Source organism: Pongo abelii, chromosome 20 (assembly GCF_028885655.2).
Source record: "Pongo abelii isolate AG06213 chromosome 20, NHGRI_mPonAbe1-v2.0_pri, whole genome shotgun sequence".
In the NCBI taxonomy this organism is placed as follows: domain Eukaryota; kingdom Metazoa; phylum Chordata; class Mammalia; order Primates; family Hominidae; genus Pongo; species Pongo abelii.
The window spans coordinates 15,886,578-15,905,399 of record NC_072005.2 but is presented as its reverse complement, the minus strand read 5'-3'; positions in this window follow the sequence as shown (position 1 = coordinate 15,905,399).

Genomic DNA, 18,822 nt, shown 5'->3' with positions numbered 1-18,822 from the left:
AATGCCATAATTTCTGCTTGATTCTTTTAAATTATTTCAGTCTCTTTGTTAAATTTATCTAATAGAAATCTGAATTCTTTCTCGGTGTTATTTTGAATTTCTTTGAGTTTTCTGAAAACAGCTATTTTGAATTCTCTGCTGAAAGGTCACATATCTCTGTATCTCCAGCATTGGTCTTTGGTGACTTATTCAGTTCCTTTGGTGAGGTCATGTTTTCCTGGATGGTCTTGATGCTTCTGGATATTCATCTGTGTCTGGTCATTGAAGAGTTAGGTGTTTATTGTAATCTTCTCAGTCTGGGTTTGTTTGTACCCATCTTTCTTAGGAACGCTTCCAGGTATTCAAAGACTTAGGTGTTGTAATATATGCTGTATCTGTATCTGCATTAGGGGGCACCCCAAGCCCAATAACACTGTGGTTCTTGCAGACTCATAAAGGTACCGCCTTGATGGTCTTGGATGACATTTGAGAGAATTCTCTGGATTACCAGGCAGAGACACTTATTTTTTCCCCCTTACTTTCTCAGAAACAAACATAGTTGCTCTCACTCTGTTCTAAGCCTCTAGGAGTTGGGGATGCACTGACACAAGCACCTCTGTGGCCATCAGCACTGGAACTGTGCTGGGTTAGACCTAAAACCAGCAGAGCACTGGTTCCCACACAAAACCTCCTATGACCACTACTTGGCTACTCCCTAAGTTCACTCAAGGCCCTGGGGCTCCGCAGTCAGCAGGTAGTGAAGCCAGCTGGACTTGTGTCCTTCCCTTCAGGGCAGCGACTTGCCCCATGCCCTGCATGGGTCCAGGGTTGCCAGCGACTGGTACTAGTACTGGGTGTCAGGGACTGGCATCAAAACTTTAGAAATCTACCTGGTATTGTATTTATTGTGGCTGAGCTGGCACTCAAATGCACTAGATGCAGTCCTTCCTACTCTTCTCCCCCATTTACACAGGCAGAGAAGCCTCACCCCATGGCCTTCACTGCAGGCCCATGGAGAATACTGGCAGGCTACTGCTGATGTTCCCTCAAGGCCCAGTGGCTCCTTGTTCAGCTTATGGTGAATGCTGCCTGTCCTGGGACTTACCTCGGCCCTGAGACTCTGGGTACCCACATTCTTTTGTGTCTTCTTTAAAGGAAGTTCTCTGGTGTCTGAGATTGCCAAGATGTTCAGTGACTCTAGGAAGTGCAGTGCAGGTCCAGACTAAGTCTCAGTGTGTCCTGCCACAGGAAATATTAATAGTTCCCTAAAAACTTCCAAAGTCCCCTTTGGTGCCTGGAAGCTGGTGGGGCCAGGCCTGGGTCCTAGTTCTCCCCTTTGATGCCAACTTGATCTTCAGCCCTAAATGTGGGGTTGACCAGAGGCTCTAAGTTGTTCTGAGACTTCCGCCTATGTCCTCTTGTAATGACATTTTTTTCGTGGTTCCACCTGGATTTGGCTGCTTAATGATGCAATACAAGCTATTTTTGGGGTACATTCGTCTTGGATCCAGCAGAAATTAAGGACTCTGGGTTACAGATAGATCAACACCAACCCATGGGCCTGAGGTGTGTGTGGACCTGTCTCCAATCCTGCATAATCATCTTCAGATGCCATCTCTGGTCTCCAGCATCCAAAGGCATTAGGTATGATGGTGGGAGCCATTTCCCCTGTGCACCCTCAGCTGCTAACCCCAGGTGCAACCACCTACAGGTTATTGTCAGGCTTTGAGCCACATGCTCAGTCATGGCTCAAGGATGGCCATGCCTCTTCTCCAAATGTTTTGGCACCATTGATCTGTAATACCAATGGGATTTTCCAGTTGATGTCCAGTTTAGAGCCCTGGGTTTGGTCTCTAGCTCCATTCACCTCAGGGAAATATGACTCTGTCTTGGTCTGTTCTGGCCACTCCACAAAATACTGTAGACCTGGTGGCTTATAAACAATATAATTTATTTCCCACAGTTCTGGAGGCTGGGAAGTCCAAGGTCAGGACCCTGACAGAGTTAGTGCCTGGTGAGGGCCCACTTCCTAGTTATAGATGGCTGTCTTATTGCTGTGTCATCACATGGTGAGACTAGGGAGCCAGCTCTGGGCTCTCCTTTATAAGCACACAAATCTCATTCATGAAGGCTCAACCCTCATACCCTTATCACTTCCCTATGGCTCCACCTTCTGAAATCATTACATTGAGTGTAAAGATTTCAACATACAGATTTTGGAGTTACACAAATATTCAGTTGATAGTAGAGCCAAATCTCTGAATTTAAGTTTTCTCATGTACAAACTGGGAGTAATAATAGCACTTCTTTTCCAGGGAGAGTTGGTATAGAATGTGCCACCTGATATGTGAGCAGAACATCTGCATATAGGAGTGTTATTAGAAGACACTGAACACCAGGCTTGAGAGTTTGGACTCTGGGCAATAGAAAATGCTCTGTTATTGAACTTCATACATGAGGCGCATATTGAACTGCTGCTGTATACCCACCACTGTCCAAGACTCTGGGGGCACAGAGATATATCATATCCAGTACTGGACATATGACCCAGCAACCACAGTGCAAGGTGAAGGGCTGTGATAGAGACAACTGCTGGGCATTATGGAAAAATATGTAGAGAGGAATGTTTTCTCTGGGTTTTAAAAGATCAATATGAATTTTCTTGGCTGAAAGAGAAAATGGCATTCCAGGCATGGGGACTGAACTTACTAAATGTATGGAGTACAAAAATGCATGATTGGGTATGTCCATGTGCAAGGAATGTTTTCTCTGGGTTTTAAGGATCAATAGGAATTCTCCTGGCTGACAGAGAAAATGGCATACCAGGCACAGGGACTGAACTTACTAAATGTATAGAATACAAAAATGCATGATTGGATACGTCCACATGTACAAGGCAGTGGGAGGGGGAGATAAGCCATGACTGAGGGCTGCATTTTCGAGTTTAGATTGGATCCTGCAGGGGACAAAGACATGGCTTTGCACTGTTTTGGAGAAGGCCCTTAAAGGTCCAGCCTGTTCTAATCATCTGCTCTGTTTGGCTGTAGACATGACTAGTTGAGCACACTCCTGTGCCAAATACTGTCCCCTTGTCATCTCATTAACTGCTCACAGCAGCCTCTGAGGTAGGTTCGTTGTGAAAATGATGAAATGGAAGCTCGATGAGGTTGTAGCTCTCACCCAAGGATGTACAACTTGTAAGGGGCAGAGTCAGGATTTGAACCAGCTCTGCCTGAACCTGGAGCCTGAGTTCTTACCACCATGCAATCCTGCCTCCAGCAGACCCTGGTGTTCTGAACCTGTTCACAACTGGCTGTTTGTAAGGGGTTGCTCACTACTGATTCTTGCACCAACTTCAGCTGATGAAACACACAAGGTCCATCCAAGGCTGAGGATACAGTTGTGCTGAGGCACAGATCCCTCTGTAACCCCTCCCATCCCCACAGCACTCAAGGTACCCCAACCTCTTGGCTATCTCTCCCTTTCCATCTCTGCCCCAGCTGTGTGGGCTCCTTTATTTTTGAGATGGGAACCAGGGATCCTGGGTCACTCCAACCACCAAAGATGCTACAAAGCCAGTGACTTTCCCTTTGTCAAAACAACACCAAGTAAAATGACAACCAGAAACAAGATCCAGGCTCTGTCAGGTGAAAAAGTCCAGGAATTAAATGTTTGTTCCCATTATCCCGGGAAGAAATTAATCCAAGGGAGTTCAGAGGGCAGAGAATTCTCCTCCACCCCCATCATGGGCATAGCCTCACCCATGGGGATTTCTGATTTACTTTTCGGCCCATTAAGCATGAATTTTTTGATACTGCATTCCTTTCTGATAAGGGAGAAGTTCCTACTCCTGCCTGGACTCTGTATTCTAGGTTAAACTATGATTTATATTAAGGATTTACAATGCCTGACACATATAGCTGAGCCTCTGCACAGAGATATACTGGAAGTGGAGACTAATTGGGTCAAAGGAAAGAGCCTTAAACCTACGCTACAGCCTATCAGGGTGAATTAAAGGTCTGCATTGCCCAACTCTTGTCTCACCTACTCCCACAATCTAGGTGAAGGTTTGGACCGTGGAACGAGGAACTCGTGTGGATCCGTCTAGCCCCATAGATACCCTCAGAACAGTCTGCAGGTCACTCTGCCCTGACCTGCCCCAGCTTTGCACACATATTCTCCAGTCCTTGAAAGGAAACTGCCCCCTTCAAAGCTTACAAGTTTCTCCTCCTGGCTCAGCACTGGGAGCAAGTTCTCTAGATAGCTTGTTATCAAATCAAATGGTAGGGAAGAAAACGCAGGCAGCTGAGCATAGAAGGGGATGAGCAACAAGCTTCCTCTCCAAACCTGATTTTCTGTCCAAGGTCATGAGCACTCCCTGGTCTGCTTACATCTACCTTATGCTAGATTTCTGGTCAGCACAACAGCATGCAAAGCCTCAGCAGCTTCCTTCTAGATGGAGCTGTGGTGGTTCCTGCTTAGGCAGTTGTGCTCGAGAATCTTCTCCTCCAGGACTACTGGGCAAGGTCCAGTGCAAAGGAGTTCCCCAACACTTTTATTTACTTTCATTTGAATTTTTAAATTAAACATTGGATTCACCACAAAGAGACAAGAGAAACGTGATTGTGGGGTTAGATTCCACTTCTAAATTTTGTAATTGCAATTTCTCATGTAATTATTACAGCACTCGGGCTACCAGAGTAGCCAAATATTGTTCTCAAGATTCCAAAGCTAGTAAGTGGTTCGGCTGGAATTTGAAAGATATTGTCACTGAGTTTAAAATTAGTTTTCTTTGCTGTATGCCTCTCTGCCTGACTAACCTTAAAAATAATCTCTGTTGGTAGGAATGTAAATAAGTTCAACCATTGTGGAAGACAGCGTGGTGATTCCTCAAAGATCTGGAACCTGCAATACTGTTTGACCCAGCAATCTCATTACTAGGTATATACCCAAAGGAATATAAATCATTCTATTACAAAGATACATGCACGTGTATGTTTATTTCAGCACTACTCACAATAGCAAAGACATGGAATCAACAAAAATGCCCATCAATAATAGACTGGATAAAGAAAATGTGGTACATATACATCATAAAATACTATGCAGCCATAAAAAGGAATCAGATCATGTTTTTTGCAGGGACATGGATGGAGCTGGAAGCCATTATCCTCAGCAAACTAATGCAGGAACAGAAAACCAAACACTGCATGTTCTCACTTACAAGTGGGGGCAGAACAATGGGAACACGTGGACACATGGAGAGGAACAACACACACTGGGTCCTGCCAGGGGGTGGGGTAGGGGGAAATTAGGAAAGACAGCTAATGCATGTGCGGCTTAATACCTTGGTAAGGGGTTGATAGGTGCAGCAAACCACCATGGCACACGTTTACCTATGTAACAAACCTGCACATCCTGCACACGTACCCCAGAACTTAAAATAAAAATTAAAATAATAATAATTGTCTCTTTAAAATATCATGATATTTACCTAACTACATTTTTGTAATGTCATGCAATATTTATTGCATAAATATTTCACATGATTATTATGTAAGTATGTAAAATAGCACATATAGACCTTATGTTTCTCCATAAACTTTATAATTGTATCAGCTACATGTTTAATCTCATTTATATATTATCATTCACCTTTGATCTACCCAAAACTATGAGGAGAAAGGAAAGAATGAAAGGAAAGTGCTAATAGACAATCTGAATAAACCTATATCTGTTAAAGCACTTGAATCAATAGCTAATAACCTTTCAAAACAGGAAGCCTCAGCTCCAGATTGGTTCACTGATGATTTCCTTCAAATATTTAAGGAAGAAATTTTTACCAATGTTCTACTTTGTCTTTTGAAAGATAGAAGCAGTGGGAATATTTTCTATCTGATTTTATGAGGCCATAATCACCCTAATACCAAATCCAGACAAAGACATTACAAGCAAAAATAAAATAAAATAAAATAAATTAAAAATAGGAAGAAAGAAAGAGGAAAAACTATATACATTAAAATCTATCATGAACACACATGCAAAATTCCCAGCAAAATATTAGCAAATTGAATCCAACAATGTATAAAAATAATTATACACTATAACCAAATGGGATTCATCACAGGTATGCAAAGCTGGTTCAATATTTGAAAATCAAATAATGTAAACCATTAAAACGACAAGCTAAAGAAGAAAAATCACATGATTACATCAATAGATGCAAAAAAGCATGTGACAAAATCCCACACCCATTCATAATTAAAAATTCTCAGTAAGGTAAAAGTGGAGGGAATGCCTTCACCTTGGTAAAGAATATCTTCAAAAAACCTACAGATAACATCACACTTAATGATGAGGAATGACAAGCTTTCCCACTAAGGTTAGAAACCAGACTAGAATGTCCTCTCTCATCACTACTTTTCAATACTGCACTGGAAGGACTAAGTGCAATAAGACAAGAGAAATAAATAAAAAAATACTCGGATTGGGCAGAAAGAGACCATCTTCATTTGCAGATAGCATAATGGTCTATGCAAAAAATCCAAAAGAAACAACAAAAACCCTCCTGGAACTAATAAGCCATTACAGCAAGTTTGAAGAATACAAAGTTGATATATAAAAGTCAAACACTACGTAGCAGCAATAAAAGTGAAACTGGAAATTAAAAACACAATACCATTGACATTAGTATCCCCTTAAAATGTTTATGTATAAATTTAAAAACGTACAAGATTTATATGTGGAAACTGTAAAATTCTAATGAAAGAAATCAAAGAATTGAATTAATGTAGACATTCTCCATGTTCCTGGGTAGAAAAACTCAATATCTATTTTTACATCCTTTTTTCTCTTTTTTATTGATACATAATTGTACATATTTATGGGTTACTTGTGATATTGTGATATCAACATACAAAGTGTGGTCAAATCTGGGTAATGGGAAATCCATCACCTCAAACATCTGTTATTTTTTTGTGTTGGGAATATGTCACATATTCTCTTCTAGCTATTTTGAAATATACAACAAATTACTGTTAACCATAGTCACCCTACTGCACTATTGAAGAGAGAAATGATTTCTTCTATCTAACTGTATTTTTGCACCCATTAACCAATCGATCTTTGTTCAACTCCAACATTTCCAAGCCTCTGGTAACCATTATTCTACTCTCTATCTCCTGAGATCAACTTTTTTAGTTCCCACATATGAGTGAGAACATGTCATACTTGCTTTTCTTTGCTTGGCTTATTTCACTTTACATAATTATGTGCATTCCCATCCATTTTGCTGCAAAGGAGAGGATTCTGTTCTTTGTAATGGCTGTAGATTATTCTACTGTGTGTTTGTACATTTTCTTTTTCCCTTCATCTGTTGATGGACACTTAGATGGATTCCAATCCTGACTATTGCGAACAGTTTTGCTATAAATTCAGAGGGGGGTGGCAGTATCTCTTTGATATATCGATTTCCATCCATTAGAATATATACCTAGCAGTGGGATTGTGGAATCATATGGTACATGTATTTTTATGGTTTTTTTGAGGAACCTCCATACTGTTCTCCATAGTGAACATAATTTACACTCACACTAGCAGTATAGGAGTGTTCCCTTCTTTCTGCATCCTTGACAGCATCTGTTATTTTCTGTATTTTATATATATATATACACACACATATATATGTATATATACACATACATATATATGTATACGTATATATGTATTATACGTATACATATATATGTATACATGTATATATGTATATATACATACATATATATACACATACATATGTATGTGTATATATACATATATATATTTCAAAGGCTTTTGGTGTAAAAGCGGATTTTGGTTACAAGAATGAATTCTATGATGGTGAAGTCTGAGATTTCAGTGCACCCATCACCTGAGTAGCATACATTGCACCTAATATGTCAGTATGTAGTTTTTGTCCCTCACCCCCTCCCTCATTCCCCTCTTTTGAGTCCCCAATGCCCATTATATCACTCTGTATGCCTTTGCATATCTATAGTTTAGCTCTCACTTATAAGAGAGATCATACAGTATTGGGTTTTCCATTCCTCAGTTACTTCAATTAGAATAATGGCCTCCAGCTCCATCCAAGTTGCTGCAAAAGACATTATTTCATTCTTTGTTATGGCTGAGTAGTATTCCATGGTGTATATATACCACATTTCCTTTATCCACTCATCAACTGATGGGCACTTAGGTTGGTTCCATATTTTTGCAATTGTGAATTGTGCTGCAATAAACATACATGTGCAGGTGTCTTTTTCATATAATGACTTATTTTCCTTTGGGTAGACACCCAGCAGTGGGATTGCTGGATCAAACAGTAGATCTACCTTTACTTTTTTGAGATATCTCCATACTATTTTCCATAGAGATTATAATTTACATTCCCCCCAGCAGTGTATGAGCATTCACTTTTCAACACATCCACGCCAATATCTATTGTTTTTTGAATTTTAAATTATGGCTATTCTGGCTGGGGTAAGATGGTATTTTATTGTGGTTTTAATTTGCATTTCCGTGCTGATTAATGGTATTGAATATTTTTTCATGTGTTTGTTGGCATTTGTATATCTTCTTTTCAGAAATGTCTATTCATGTAATTTTTCCACATTTTGATGGAATTATTTTTTTTCTTCCTGATTTGTGTTTCTTGTAGATTCTGGATATTAGTCCTTTGTCAAATGCATAATTCGCAAATATATTATCTCCCATTCTGTGAGTTTTTTGTTTACCTTGCTGATTATTTCTTTGGCTGTGCAGCAGCTTTTTAGTTTAATTAGGACCTATTTATTTATTTTTGATTTCATTGCATTTGCTTTTGGGGTTGTAGTCATAAATTCTTTGCTAGGCCAATGTCCAGAAGTGTTTTTCCTAGGTTTTCTTCTAGAATTTTTATGGTTTCAGGTCTTATATTTGTCTTTGATCCATCTTTAGTTGATTGTTTTAGATGGTTAAAGAAAGGGATCCAGTTTCATTCTTCTACATGTGGCTATCCAGTTTTCCCAGCAAGATGATTTATTGAATTGGGTATTCTTTCCCCAATTTATGTTTTTGTATGCTTTGTCGAAGATCAGTTTGTTGTAAGTATTTTGCTTTATTTCTGGAGTCTCTATTTTGTTCCTTTGTTCTGTGTATCTATCTTTATAACAGTACTATGCTGTTTTGGTTACTATAGCCTTGTAATATAATATAAAATCAGGTAATGTGGTGCCTTCAGATTTGTTCCTTTTGCTCAGGAATGCTTTGGCTATTTGGGCTCTTTTTTGCTTCTACATGAATTTTAGGATTGCTTTTTCTAGTTCTGTGAAAAATAATGATGGTATTTTGAAGGACATTGCATTGAATCTGTAGATTGCTTTGGGCAGTATGGTCATTTTCACAATATTGATTCTTCCAATCCATGAGCATAGGATGTATTTCCATTTGTTTGTGTCATCTACGATTTCTTATAGCAGTGTTTTGTAGTTCTCCTTGTAGAGATTTTTCACCTCCTTGGTCAGGTATATTTCTAGGCATTTTATTTTTTGCAGCTATTATGAAAGGGATTAAGTTCTTGATTTGATTCTCAGCTTGGTTGTTACTAGTGTATAGCAGAGCTGCTGATTGGTGTACATTGATGTTGTAACCTGAGATTTTACTAAATTCATTTACCAAATCTAGGAGTCTTTTGGTGGAGTCTTTAGGGTTTTCTAGGTATACGATCATATCATCAGTAAACAGTGATAGTTTCACCTCCTCTTTTCTAATTTAGATGACTTTTACTTCTTTCTCTTTCCTGATTGCTGTGGTCGGGACTTCCAGTACTACATTGAATGGGAATGGTGAAAGTAGGCATCCTTGTCTTGTTTCAGTTCTTAGAGGGAATGCTTTCAAGTTTTTCCCATTCCATATGATGTTGGCTGTGGTTTTGTCATGTAAGACTTTTATTATTTTGAGGTATATTTATTGTATGCTTAGTTTGTTGAGAGTTTTTTAAATCATAAAATGATGCTGGATTTTATAGAATGCTTTTTCTGTGTCTATGGAGATGATCATATGGTTTTGCTTTTAAGTCACATTTATTGCTTTTAAGTCACATTTATTGACTTGCACATGTTGAACCATCCCTGCATCCCTGGGATGAAACCCACTTAACAATCATGTATAATCCTTCTGATGTGCTGTTGGATTTGGTTAGCTAGTATTTTGTTAAGGATCTTTGCATCTATGTTCATCAAGGATATTGGTCTGTAGTTTTTGCACGTTGTTATGTCCCTTCCTGGTTTTGTTATAAGAGTGATACTGAATTCATAAAATGAGTTAGTTAGAGAGTATGCCCTCTTTCTCAATCTGTTGGACTAGTCTCAGTAGGATAGGTACCAATTATTTTTTGAATGTCTGGTAGAATTTGACTGTGGATTCATCTGGCCCTGGGCTTTTTTGTTGTTGCCAATTTATTTATTGTTGATTCAATCTCACTACTTGTTATTGGTCTGTTCAGGGTTTCCATTTCTTCCTGTTTTAAGCTAGGAGAGTTTATGTTTCCAAGAATTTATCCATTTCCTCTAAGTTTTCTGGTTTTTATGCATAGAGGTGCTCATACTGGTTTTGAATAATCTTATATTTCTGTGGTGTCAGTTGTAATGCCTCCATTTTCACTTCTAATCAAGCTAATTTGAATTTTCTCTCTTCTTTTGTTGGTTAATCTAGCTAATGATCTATCAATTTTATTTATCTTTTTAAAGAACCAACTTTATATTTCACTAATCTTTTATATTTTTAAACTCAACTTCATTTGGTTCTGCCTTGCTCTTTGTTATTTCTTTTTTTCTGCTAGCTTTGGGTTTGGTTTGTTCTTGTTTCTCTAGTTACTTGAGGTATGATGTTAGGTTGTCAAATTGTGATTTTTGAGACTTTTTGATGTAGGTATTTAGTGCTATAACCTTTGCTCTTAGCAATAGATACTTGCTTTTGCTGTATCCCAGAGGTTTTGATAACTTGTGTCACTATTATCACTCATTTCAAAGAATTTTTTAAATTTCCATCTTGATTTTATTGTTAACCCCAAAGTCATTCACTAGCAGATTGTTAAATTTTCAGGTATTTGTATAGTTTTGAGGGCTCCTTGTGGAGTTGATATCTAGTTGTATTTCACTGTAGTCTGAGAAGATACTTGATATGACTTTCATTTTAAAAAGTTTATTGTAGACTATTATATGGTCTATCTTGGAGAATGTTTCATGTGCTGATGAGGAGAACATATATTCTGCAGTTCTTACACAGAATATTCTGTAAATATCTGTTAAGTCTTTTGCTATGGAGTGCAGTTTAAGTTCAGTGTTTCTTTCTTGACTTTCTGCCTCGACAATCTGTCAGTGGAAAGTTGAAGTGTCCCACTATTATTGTGTTGCTGTTTATCTCTTTTCTTAGGTCTAGTAGTAATAGGTTTATGAATGTGGGAGCTCCAGAGTTAGGTGCATATATATTTAGGGTTGTAATATCTCCTGCTTGAAGATAAATCTTGTTGAATTATCCCTTTTTCATTATATAATGTCCTTCTTTGTCTTTTTTTTTTTTGCCGTTGTTGATTTAAAGTCTGTTTTATCTGATATAAGAATAACTGTTCCTGCTCATTTTTTGTTTCTATTTGTGTGGAATATATTTTTCCACCTCTTTACCTTGGGTCTATAAGAATACTTACATGTTGGGTGAGTCTCTTAAATGCAGCAGATATTTGGTTTGTGATTTTTTTGAATCCATTTTGACAATCTATATATTTTATTTGGAGTATTTATACCATTTACATTCAACATAAATATTGAGATGTGAGGTACTGTTCCAGTCATCAGATTAATTGTTACCTAGATACTTTATTTTCTTCATTATGTTATTGTTTTATAGGCCTTGTGAGTTTTATGTTTTCAAGAGGTTCTATTCTGGTGCATATCAACCTTTTATTTCAAGACTTAGAAATCCTTTTAGCAATTAGTAATTAGCAATCATTAGTGGTGGGGATAGAAGAATCCTGGTTGTTTCATTCAGACTTTTTTTTGGTTTAGCGTATCTCTGTGTTCTTCGTGCAGAAATGTAGTTTAGCAAAACAGGTTTTAGCTGGTGTAGGACTGGTCTGTTAGGACAAATTCCCTTAGCATTTGTTATCTGAAAAAGATGTTATTTCTCCTTTTATAAACTTACTGTTGTTGGATACAAAATTCCTGGGTGACAGTTTTTCTGTACAAGGTAGCTACTAATAGGACCCTAATTCCTTCCAGCTCATAAAATCTCTGCTGAGAAGTCTCCTGTTAGTCTGATAGGTTTTCCTTTATAGGTACTTGATGCTTTTCCTCACTGCTCTTAGCATTCTTCCCATCATGTTGTCTTTAGATATCCTAAGGACTATGTGCCTTGGTCATGTCCTTTTTGCAAATAATTCCCCAAGAGTTCTTTCAGCCTATTATATTTAGATGTCTAAATCTCTAGCAAGACCAGGAAAGTTTTCCTCTGTTATTCCCTAAACTAAGTTTTCCAAACTCTTTGTTTATCTTCTTCCTCAGGAACATCAGTGATACTTATATTTGGCCATTATACATAATCTTGTATTTCTTGGATACACTTTCTATTTCTTTTCTTTTTTAAAAAATAAAAAAAAAGAAAGAAAAAAGTTAGCTCTTTCTTCTTTATTTTTGTCTAATTGGTTTAACTCCAAGCCTTGTCTTTGAGCTCTGAAATTCTTTCTTCTGCTTGGTCAAGCCTACTTTCAAAACATTCCCCTGCATTTTGTAAGTCTCTAAATGTGTCTTTCATTTCTAGAATTTCTGATTGACTTTTCTTTAAAATAGCTATTTCTTTAGAAAATTTTTTATTTATATCTTGAATTAATTTTTAAATTTATTTATGTTGGTTTTCACTTCTCTCTTGTATCTCCTTGAGTAACTTAATAATTAATCTTTTGAATTCTTTATCTGGTATTTCAAAGATTTCTTCTTGGTTTGGATCTATTGCTGGAGAGCTAATGGGTGTTATAGAACCCTGTTTTGTCATATTGCCAGAATTATTTTTCTGATTTCCACTCATCTGGTTAGACTACTACTTCCAATTATTTTTGAATTTATTTTTAATTAATTGTGATTTTTCTTAGATCTTTTTTCCCCTTGAGGATGTGACTTTAATGTTTAGAGTTTATTGTAACCTATGGCTCTGGGTGCTTTCGTGGGTGCAGACCCTGTATGAGTTCCTTGGTTATACGGAGTCTTTGTATGGTGGCTTTCTCAGATGCTAGTTGTAGTAGCAATGTGCTCAGTGTGAGGGCAGGTTCACTGTTTCTGTTGGTGTTGGAAGGGCAGAGGTCTCTTGAAGATTATCTCATTCCCCAGTAGTATGCACTTTCTTTATTTATTTATATCCCTCCAATGTTTTTTCTACCTGGTCGAACAGTTCAGGCTTTAGGCCAGTCAAGGGAGGTATCCATGAATAAAAACCAGCTGTGGTTAAAGCAGTTTGGTCGATGCAGTTCCCAGTGAGGGGCAAAGGTCCCATCCTTGACAGATGTGGTTGGGGGAGCTCTCAGGGAAACACACTGAGGTCTTTTCAAGGGGAAGGGAGGGAGCCTCCTCAGCTCCCCTGACAGGACAGTAGGAAACCTATCCACCTCCCAGATACACTCCTGACCCAGTGATCTGACTAGTCAGATCAGATAGGCACCTCTTTTCATTTGAAGGAATGCTGATATTCCCTGTAGAGAGGGACTGTGGCTCTGCCACTCATACAAGCCTGAACCTAGAGAGTGCTCCTCCTATAGAATGCAGTCACTCTGAACTATTCCAGAGAGAATGTCTACATGTGTAGCCATGCCAAGCTGTCATGGGAGAAGCTGCAGCTGTGTCTGCAGTAGTGGACAAGGGGAAGAAAAAGTCCCCTTCTCTAAGACCCTTCACTGATCCCCAGAACTGCCTGACTGTTGAAGTAGATCTGCAGACATTTCCACCACTGAACCCAGCACTACACCTCTGCTGAAAGAAACTTCTTGCCAGGCGCAGTGGCTCAAGCTTGTAATCCCAACACTTTGGGAGGCTGAGGTGAGTGGATCACGAGTTGAAAACTAGCTGGCCAAGATGACAAAACCTCATCTCTACTAAAAATACAAAAAGTTAGCTGGGCATGGTGGCAGGCACCTGTAACCCTAGCTACTCAGCAAGCTGAGGCAGGAGAATTGCCTGAACCCAGGTGCAGTGAGCTGAGATTGCGCCACTGCACTCCAGCCTGGGGGACAGAGCGAGACTCCTTCTCAAAAAAAAGAAAAGAAAAAGAAAAGTGACTTCTCATATGCAGAAAGTGAGACTCAAGGTCTACCATCTGGAATCTTTTGTCCCATGGTGTGCTCCATTGATATGGTGCACTCCCCTTCCCCCTAGAAGTAGGAGTCCCAGAGAAACAGACTACTATGAAGACTGTGGTCCCTGTGGGTCTAGCCACCCAGTGGGGCTGCCACAATTTATGCTGGTGCTGGAGAATATCTGCAAGGGGCCAATGATGTAACCGATCCTCAAAACCCCCAGCAGTGGTACCAGCACCAGCTCTGTTGGGGGAAGAAGGGGAGTGATGTAGATTCTGTGAGATTGCTGGGTTATAAATAGCCTTAGTGTGTTGGCTTCCTCAAATGCCAGCTGTGGTAGTAACAAACTAGTCACGTGGACAGACTCGGAACTTCCTGATTAACCAGATTGATGCAGGCAATAGTGATAGCTGAGGTCATGCACAAGTTTTCTCCTTCCTGCTGGCTGTTATTGTGCTTCCAAGCAGATGCTATAATGGACTCTGTCAATTGGCCCACAGCCAGGAGGTGGCGCTTGCAAAACAACACCAGCTGTGGTGGTAGCAATGGAATTTGTGTCTGTCTCATGTTACCCAGAGGAGGTACTCTGGTGTCTCAGGCAGTGGGGGGGCCGGGTGGGGGGGCCATAGGGCTCCCAAAAATTTCTGCCGTATGTATTAATATACCAGGGCAGGTGGAGGGGCAAAGCCAAGTGGGAGCTCAATCAGGCAAGTCCGCACTCTGGCTCTCCACCTCTGGACAAAAGCAGTAGCCCCACTGGGGATCAGAGAGTGGTTCTCTGGTTGCAGGAATAATGTTCCAGGGAGGAGCACAGCTGCCTCTGCTTCACAGAAGAGCCTGTATTGGGAATGGGGAGTAGCAGGTGGCAATAAGCCACACCCAGCTCCTACACTCTTGGCAAGACAGGTCTTGCACCCACAGTATTCCACTAGCAGCAGCTAGCTAGGTTCCAGGCAGTCTGTGCTCAGAACTCAAATGTGCCCCAGGCCATATGCCTTCTCTGAGGAGCCAGTATCTGCAGCTTTCAGGCCACACCTCTCCAGGTTTGTCCATTAAGCAGGGACACAAAGGTCCAGTGCTGAGCCAGTATCTACAGCTTTCAGGCCATGCCTCTCCTGCCCATTAAGCAGGAATACCAAGCTCCTGTGCTGGGGGCTGCAGCTCACTTCCCACTTGCCCCTTGGTTCTGACCAAGGGGAAGTTATCCCTACTTGAGATTATATTGTGAATCTCAGTTGGGAGTTTCTCTCAACTTGTGACCACCACCTGTGTTAGCTGGCAGACGTCCATGAGGTCCCCTGTGAGGTAGGATCAGGAATAGCTTCCCTCTGTCCTGCTGGAGACTGGGAATGCCAGAGACTGGGAATGCCTGTCCTGATGCCACTTCTCACATACTCCCACCACTTACTAAGTCAGCTCTAGTACTCAGAAGGATTAAGACCCAGCCACCCTGTTGGCCTGCCACAAGGAAGGATTAAGACCTTCCCTGTGGCCTGGATTGCCAGGTTCCCTGGTGGGACTGTATATCCTGGAGGCACTTTATCCCTCTCTCACACTCTGGGGACTTACAGTTGTCCACCTGGCTCGTGGTGTAGGCTGCAGCCTGATGCTTCTTTCAAAGGGTGGTTTCTTTCCGTTTTCCTGTTAAGTTCCTGTGTCACTTCTTGGAAAAAACTTCAGTGTGAATCTTTACACACTATTTTGTCTTCCAAGTGGGAGAAGCATGCTAACAATGCCTCCAATCCACCATCTCAGGAAAAAAATAAATAAACTGTCTTTTCTATAATCCCCATTTCAATGGGGGTGAGATGTTATCTCACTGTGGTTTTGATTCACATTTCCCAGATGGTTAGAATGTTGAGCAACTCTTCATATACCTATTGGTATGCCTTCTTTTGAGGAATGTCTATTCAGATCATTTGCCCATTTTTACTCGAATTATTTTGGGGTTTCCTTTGCTATTTAGTTGTCTGAGTTCCTCATATGGTCTGATTACTAATCCTTTGTCAGACTGAAAACATGCAAATTTTTGTTCTCATTCTGTAGGTTGTCTCTTCACTTTGTTGATTGATTTCTTTGCTCTGAAGAAGCTTTTTCGTTTGATTTAATCCCATTTCACCATTTTACCTTTGTTGCCTATGCTATTGAGTTCTAATCAAAAAACTTCTTGCCCGTATCAGTTTCTTTAAGCATTCCCCCAATGTTTTCTTCAAGTAATTCAGTTTCAGGTCTTGCATTTAAGTCTTTAATCCATTTTGGTTTGATTTTTGAATATGGTAAGAGATAAGCATCTAGTTTTTTTGCATGTACACATTCTGTTCTTTCACCATCATTTATTGAAGAGATTGTCCTTTCTCCATTGAATATTCTTGACAACTTCATTGAAAATCAGCTGGGTGTAAATTCATGGATTTATTTCTGGGTTCTATGTTCTGTTCCATTGGTCTTTTTCCATTGGTCTCTCTTTATGCCAGTATCATACTGTTCTGATTACTATAGCTTTGTAGTATAATTTGAAGTCAGATAGTGTGATTCTTCCAGATTTCTTCTTTTCACTCAGGATTGCTTCAACTCTGTGTAGTGTTCTATAATGTCATATAAATTTTAGAATCTGTTTTTTTCTATTTCTCTAGAGCATGTCACTGGTATTTTGACAGAGACTGCATTAAATCTGTAGAATGTTCTTGGTAGTTGAGTCATTTTCACAATATTAGTTCCTCCAACTAATGTTGGAATAATGTTCCTTCTAATATGGAATGTCTTTCTATCTTTTTTTGTGACTTCTTCAGTTTCTTTTGTCAGTATTTTATAGTTTTCCTTGCAGAGCTCTTTCATCTACTTAGTTATTTTTATTTTTAAGTCATGTATATACACTATACTATTTCTTAGTAATCTGTATTACTTAGAAATAATTTTTTTTTTGAGATGGAGTTTCACTTTTCTAGCCCAGGCTGAAGTACAATGGCGTGATCTCGGCTCACTGCAAACTTCGCCTCTCGGGTTCAAGCGATTCTCCTGCCTCAGCCTCCTAAGTAGTTTAGATTATAGGCACACACCACCACGCCCAGCTAATTTTTGTATTTTTAGTAGAGGCAGGGTTTCACCATGTTGGTCAAGCTGCTCTTGAACTCCTGACCTCAGGTCATCCAACTGGCTCGGCCTCCCAAAATGCTGGGATTACAGGCATGAGCCACGGTGCCCAGCCACTTAGAAATAAATTTAACTAAGTAGGTTAAATTTATTTCTAAGTTATATATAATATATATATACACATATATATATTATACTATTTCTTAGTAATATATATTGCATAGAAATTAATTTAAATAAGTAGGCGAAAGATCTCTGCAAGGAAAACTATAAAACACTGATGAAAGAAACTGAAAAGATCACCAAAAAAAGGAAAGACATTATATTATAATATATATTAATAATATATTTTATATATTATTATATTAATATATATTAATAATATATATTAATTAATATATGTATATATAGAATACCAGTCCAATGCATGTTAGGAACCAGGCTGCACAGCAGGAGGTGAGTGGTGGGCAAGCAAACAAAGGTGAGCTCCACCTCTTGCCCTGCTGATCAGATGCAGATCAGCAGCACCATTCAATTCTCATAGGAATGTGAACCCTATTGTGAACTGCAAACATGAGGGGTCTAGTTTACACACTCCTTATGAGAATCTAATGATAAGTGTAATGTGCTTGAATCATCCCAAAACCATCCCCTACCTTCATCCATGGGAAAATCGTCTTCCGTGAAACTCGTCCCTGGTGCCAAAAAAGATGGAGACTGCTAGTCTAGATGAACTGTCCAATGCTGACAGTGGGTTGCTGAAGTCCCCAGTGATTATTGTATCACAGTATATGTCTCTCTTTAGATCTAATAATGTGTGCTTTAGATATCTGGGTACTCTACTATTGGGTGTAAATAATATTGTAAATATTTACAATATTTGCAATTATTTCCTCTAGTTGAATTGATCCCTTTATTATTATATAGTAAACATCTTTGTCTCTTTTTACAGATTTTAACTTAAAGTCTATTTTATCTGATATAACTATAGCTACTCCTCTTTGCTTTTGGTTCCCAAAAAACGTAAATCAAAACCACAGTGAGATAACACCTCACCCCCATTGAAAAGGGGATTATAGAAAAGACAGTTTATTTATTTTTTTCCTGAGATGGTGGATTGGTGGCATTGTTTGTATGCTTCTTCCACTTGAAAGACAAAATAGTGTGTAAAGGTTCACACTGTGAAGTTTTTTCCAGTGTCTGCCACATAATTTTATACTTTTGTATGTTGTCATGATGGTAGTTATCCTATTTTCACTTCCTGATGCAGGACTTCCTTGAGCATTTCTTATAAGGCAGAAAATATTCTCAGGATGTCAGTTCTTCCCAACTAATTCTGTAGATTCAATGCAGTCCCAATAAAAATTTAAGAAAGTTTTTTAATGGATATCAACAAACTAACT